The sequence below is a fragment of the Cucurbita maxima genome, unplaced genomic scaffold, assembly GCF_002738345.1.
Source record: "Cucurbita maxima cultivar Rimu unplaced genomic scaffold, Cmax_1.0 Cma_Scf00166, whole genome shotgun sequence".
NCBI lineage: Eukaryota > Viridiplantae > Streptophyta > Magnoliopsida > Cucurbitales > Cucurbitaceae > Cucurbita > Cucurbita maxima.
This window is the reverse complement of record NW_019272182.1, coordinates 100,968-106,939: the sequence shown is the minus strand read 5'-3', so window position 1 is coordinate 106,939 and position 5,972 is coordinate 100,968. Positions and strand designations below refer to the sequence as shown.

The following is a 5,972-nucleotide window of genomic DNA, read 5'->3' as shown; positions in this document are numbered from 1 at the left end:
AATTATCAATTCTTCTAGGGGTATTTTGGTAATTTGCCACTTTCCGAATATTTTATTATTATTTTTCTCGAAAAATCCATAATTTTTCTACAAATTCCTCATCGCTTTTTGATAATTTTTATCTTATTTTGAATCCTTAGATTCCTTCAAGATAAGGAATTACAAATTTGGTAAGATTTTATATAATTGATAAAATGACTATTTTGCCATTTTCATTTACTTTTTTCTTTCCAATCCTTTTCAAAAGGCCTTTCAACTCCTTGAAATCACTTGTTAGGGTACTGACTTGACTAAGTCTCTTGTTCTTGCTTAATCCTTTAATTTTTTTCCTTTCTATCCTTTGGTTCTTTCATGAGTGGCATATTCTTATGGGAGCTAATTTCCTTCATTTTTGGGGTGTTACATATACATACTCTTGACAAACACAAAATGAGAAACAGACTCAAAAGAAGAACAAAAAATACTAGATTAAAAACAGAGGTTAGTCCATGGCCCACACTCCAAAGTCTGCTCTCATCCACGACCAACTCTTAGTTACTTGAAAGAAAATGATAAACATGGAGTGAGTAAAACTTAGTCAGTAGCCTACTAGTAGGTTCTTAATCGCGACTTTAAGCTATGATATTACTTCTTGTTATGTTCTTAATCGCGACCTTAAGCTAGGAGAGTGTCAAACTAAATATTTGAATGTCACGTGTTTACTCTCCACATTCACTGCACCTGTTTTCATTTGCATAAGCTAACTATTCAATAAAAAATTAGTTATTATTTATTTTTAAAATTTCAATGTATAATGAATTAGAGGAAATACTTTTACCCATGAATTTTGATTTTTAATTTTTGCGGGGATACTCAGTTGGGACTGAATATCTGAAGGTTACATGTTTAATTCACGTTCACCGCACTTGGTTTATGTTGCATAAGTCCATTAAGTTGCATAAATTTATTTAATCTAAAATTAGTGATTATTTCTTTTTAAAATATAATGAATTAGCGGAAATACCTTTACTTATGATTTTTTTTTTCAAATATTAGCGAGGATAACTCAGTTTGAAAGTGTCAGACTGAAAATCTAAAGGTCATGTGTTCAATCCACCTTCTTCACCGCACCTGATTCAAGTCACATGACTTGACTCCTAACTATTCAATTTAAAATTAGTGATTATTTCTTTTTAAAATATCAATGAATTACCTAAATACATTTGCTAATGAGTTTTCATTCAAGGTCACGTGTTTGATCCACGTTCACTGCACCTGATTCAAGTGATTATTTCTTTTTAAAATATCAATGAATTACCTAAATACCTTTGCTAATGAGTTTTCATTCAAGGTCACGTGTTTGATCCACGTTCACCGCACCTGATTCAAGTTGACTAAGTTGCGTAACCTGACTATTCAATCTAAAATTAGTGATTATTTCTTTTTAAAATCTCAATGAAGTAGTGAAAATATCTTTACCGATGAATTTTTATTTTTAATGTTACCGGGGATAGCTCAGTTTGGAGAGCGTCAGTAACGATCTGAAAATCATGTGTTTGATTCACTTTCACTGCACCTAATTCAAGTTGACTAACTTGCATAACCCCAATATTCAATTTAAAATTAGTGATTATTTCTTTTTAAAATTACTTGACTATTTAATCTAAATTTAGTGATTATTTCTTTTTAAAATTCCAGAATTTTCATTTTCAATGTTACAAGGGATAGCTTAGTTGGGAGAGCGTACTATTGAAGATTTGAAGGTCACGTGTTCGTTCGTTCGACCTTTACGACACCTGATTCAAGTAGTATAACTTAGTATCTTATCTAAATTTAGAGATGATTTCGTTTTAAAATTTCAATGAATTAGCGTAAATAATTTTACTGATGAATTATTTATTTGACTAAAGATAATTCATTATTTGACCATAAATGCACTATAAGACATTTAGTAAAACATTTAGTAAAATGTGGATTCCTAATTCTTTATTTGACTGTAAATGCACTATAAGACATTTAGTAAAATGACTCATTTTATTGCATGGAATAATAAAATTGATCTTCTCGTAGAATTGTCAATATATTCTACTTTTAATGTTGCTAAGTAGAGTCCTTTTGATATAGGTGATGATTTTTCTGATTCGAGGACGAATCCTGAAGAGGGGGATGATGATAAGAATCACGGTGTACATTCTACTTTCAATGTTGCTGAGTTGAGTTCTTTTGATGTAGGTGATGATTTTTCTAATTCGAGGACGAATCCTTTTGAAGAGGGGGATGATGATAAGAATCACTGTGTTCCAACTGAACCTATTACACAACCCAAGGCCAAGAAGATTCAACAAGCATTCATACTTCATCTACAAAATTGGATAGGCTAGATTCAACCATCATTTCATGTGTTACAATCTGAATCGTTTGAGTCAAGACCATTTGGAGATTCAAAAGTAAATATTTGCACGGTTGAAGTAGCGGATGAAGTTGCAAGCATCATTTCATGAGTGGTTAGAAAACTTTATTTATTATTTTAATTTCATAAAGTTTGTAATGCTCAAATTGGCTTCGTCTTCTGTGGAGATTTAAAAGGATCGAGATTAAATCACGGTCACTAACTTCTTTTGTGGGGAGACTATAAATACCCACAAATTATTATGTAAAAGCATATTTGTGATCAATGAAATTGATCTCTCAAGTTGAGACGTTCCCCCTTATAGAAATGTGAGCATATCTTTGTCGTTTCTAAGTTTCATGCAATTCTTGTGGTAGATTGCATCTGAGTAATTTAATCAAGCCTTGATCAAGTTTGATTTGGAGTGACTCAATTTAGAAAAAGGTTCAAAATCTTGCTTCTCATGGTTGGATCTCATAATCTAATTCTAGCTTTTATATCTTGGTTGATCCAAATTTTGTATAAGAAGGTGGTAATTTCTTTAATACAAGGGTTCTTGCTTCTACAAAAGCTTGGCTCGTTGGGCTGAAGATTATGGTTGGTCTATCATCCTTCAACGAGATCTTCTATCCCCATGACTTGCTCTGATGCTGTCGTTTTTCTAATGCCGATGACACGTCCAGTTGTCGAGATTGGTAATGAGAGTTTGTAACCCATCCATTGAGGTTCTTGGAATGATTCTATAGCTTATCATTTTCATGTTGGGAGTTGGATCGTGGGTCTTGGGCGAAGGAATCCTTGGTTTACCGCCCTTCGAGTTGAAGGAAGTGTCATAAGGCTCATTTTTTTCCAATTTTTTTCAATTTTATTGATTTTATTTCAATGTTTTCAAACTCACTTGGGTGCTCATCTCAATCATTTCAGCCTTATTGGCATTCAATAAGAGAGTCCTTGGAAATAACCGGTAACTGTTCAACTAAATTATCACATTAACAATTTAAATCAAATAAAGTAACATTAACCATTTGAATTACCTCAACCCCACTTGTTGAACTTGACGAAATGTCTACAACATAACACTAACAAAGGTACAAAGTAACACAAATAAACGTACAAAGTACACAAATAAACGTTCAAAGTAACATTAACAAAGGTACAAAGTTCATAAAAGTCTTTTTAATCTAAAATACCATTGACCTTGACTATTATAGTGCCTTTCAAACGTAGGTAAAGTTTAAATTCGGGTCTCCTTGTCAAACTCACTTGGGTGCTAATCTCAACCATGATGGCGTTCAACAAGAGAGACCTCGAAAATAGTCCGATTATCGCATTAACCATTTGAATCACCTCAACCCAGTAGTTGAAATTGAACCAAATATATATAATATAACTCTAACAAAGGTACGAAGTTCATAAAAGTCTGTTTAATCAAAGATAGAAACTGTAAAATAAGATGAAATAAGAAAATAATATTCCATTGCCGATAATCAAACCCAGGCCTGCTGGGTGAAAGCCAAATATCCTGACCGCTGGACAACAATGAATTTTTGGTGTAGATGTCCTGAAGTCTTTTGTCAGATCGTTAAAGAGTTTTAGCATGATCTTTTGCTTAATGTCTAACTCTTCGACACGTCCTTCCCTATGTGTGTTAAAGTTCTTAGAGTTACCGCGACGTTTTGAGCTGTTTGATTGTGTGGCTCTTTCTTCAAAAGAGTCAACATCAAATGTTAGGTCTTTGATTGGCAACCCATCTAGGGGAGCGTCAATTGCATCGATTCCATCAACGATCTTCCAATGAGTTTATGGTTCATGACCCATTTTTTATACCATTCACCTTCGAGCACTACCATAGTTTTACATCGTCCATGAGATGCATTGCGGCTAATGTAACTCTCAGGTCATATGAGAAAGTTCCTGTAGCCCTCAACTCTTAGGTCGTATGATAGAGTTCTTAGAGCTACCACGACATTTCGAGGTGTTCGATCGTTTGGTTTTTTCTTCAAAAGAGTCAACATCAAACGTAAGGTCTTTAATTGGCAACCCATCCAGGGGAGCTTCGAATGCATCGATTCCATCAACGGTCTTCCCATGAGTTTATGATGCATGACCCATTTTTTATATCATCATCCTTCGAACGCCAACGTCCATGAGATGCATTGTGGCCAACGTTACTCTTAGATCCTATGAGCAAGTTCCTGTAACCTTCGAATATTGTTCTACGTCAAAAATAAAGTTTTTTAATTCCTTAGCATCCCGGTTCTCATTTAAGAGTGTGTTTTTGGATTTAGAGTTTGTTGCCCAACATGAGCTTGGCTTGGGGTGTGGTTCTCTACGACCCTGCTTGTCAAACTCACTCGGGTGCTCATCTCAGTCATCTCAGCCATGATGGCGTTCAACAAAAGAAACCTTAAAAATGACTGGATTATCACATCAACCATTTGAATCACCTCAACCTTGTTAAACGTAGTATAAATCATATTTGTATATAGTAAGATAATCTAGTGGTTTACTAGTTTGTTACCAAATCTATGTTTTACTGATTTGTTACCAAATATATGATTTTATGGTTTGTTACTAAATCTATGATTTAGAATGTAATCTTCATTATACACATCTATAAATACATGAGGTCGTGACCCTAGGTGAGGTCATTGTGCCATTCAACTTAACATGGTATCAGAGCTAACGTTTATTTTTTAAATGTCTACCATATCTTCTTCCTCCTCCCCATCTACCATCTCCAATACCATCTCAACTACCATGGCGACCTTTGGCCCAATCTCTCTACACCATGCTATCACAATTCGTCTAACCAAAAACAACTTCATCATATGGCACGCCCAGCTCCTCCCCTACCTACGGAGTACGAAGCTTATGGGCTACCTTGATGGCACGAATGCCGCACCTGCCAAGCTGGTCCCTTCCTCAACTGCTGCTGGTGCTGAGCTGGTCTCTAATCCTGCCTATATCAGTGGTATGATCAGGATCAATAGGTCCTTAGCGGCCTTCTCTCCTCCATGTCTGAGGAGATTCTTCACGATGTAGTTGCTGCTACTACGTCCAAGGAGGCGTGGGATACTCTGCAGCGGATATTTTTGTCGTCAACTCGTGCTCGCACTACTTATATTCGTGTTGAGCTCGCCACGTCCAAGAAAAGAGATCAATCTGCTGCAAATTATTTTTGCAAGATCAAAGGGCTGGCCACCGAGCTGGCTGCCACCGGCTCTGCCTTGCAGGATGATGATGTGATCGCGTATCTTCTCGCTTGTCTTGGCCCTGACTAGGATCCCTTCGTCACCTCAATGACTACCAAGAGTGAAGCCCTCACGCTTGATGATGTGTTTGCACATCTAATGACGTTTGAAGCTCGCCAACTACAACACCAGGCTGAACTTCAGTTAAATCCGGGATCTTTTGCCAATTGTACTGGTCGTGCTGAACTTCAGTTAAATCTTGGATCTTCTGCCAATTATGTTGGTCGTGGTGGTCAGCAGAAGAATCGTGGGCATAGGGATCGTGGTCGTGGTCGTTCTCAAGGTTATGCACCCTCTCGTCCTGCTGGTGATCGTCGTGACCCTTCTGCTTGTCCTTCCTGCCAGATCTG

At 36.3% G+C, this 5,972-nt stretch overlaps 1 non-coding gene across 1 annotated transcript; it reads left to right on the top strand.

Moving 5' to 3' along the window:
- Positions 1–5,595: 5,595 nt before the first annotated feature.
- On the top strand, positions 5,596–5,735 carry LOC111473800. The gene has a single exon (XR_002715772.1). It is a non-coding gene; the product is annotated as a small nucleolar RNA Z247 (small nucleolar RNA).
- Positions 5,736–5,972: the final 237 nt, after the last annotated feature.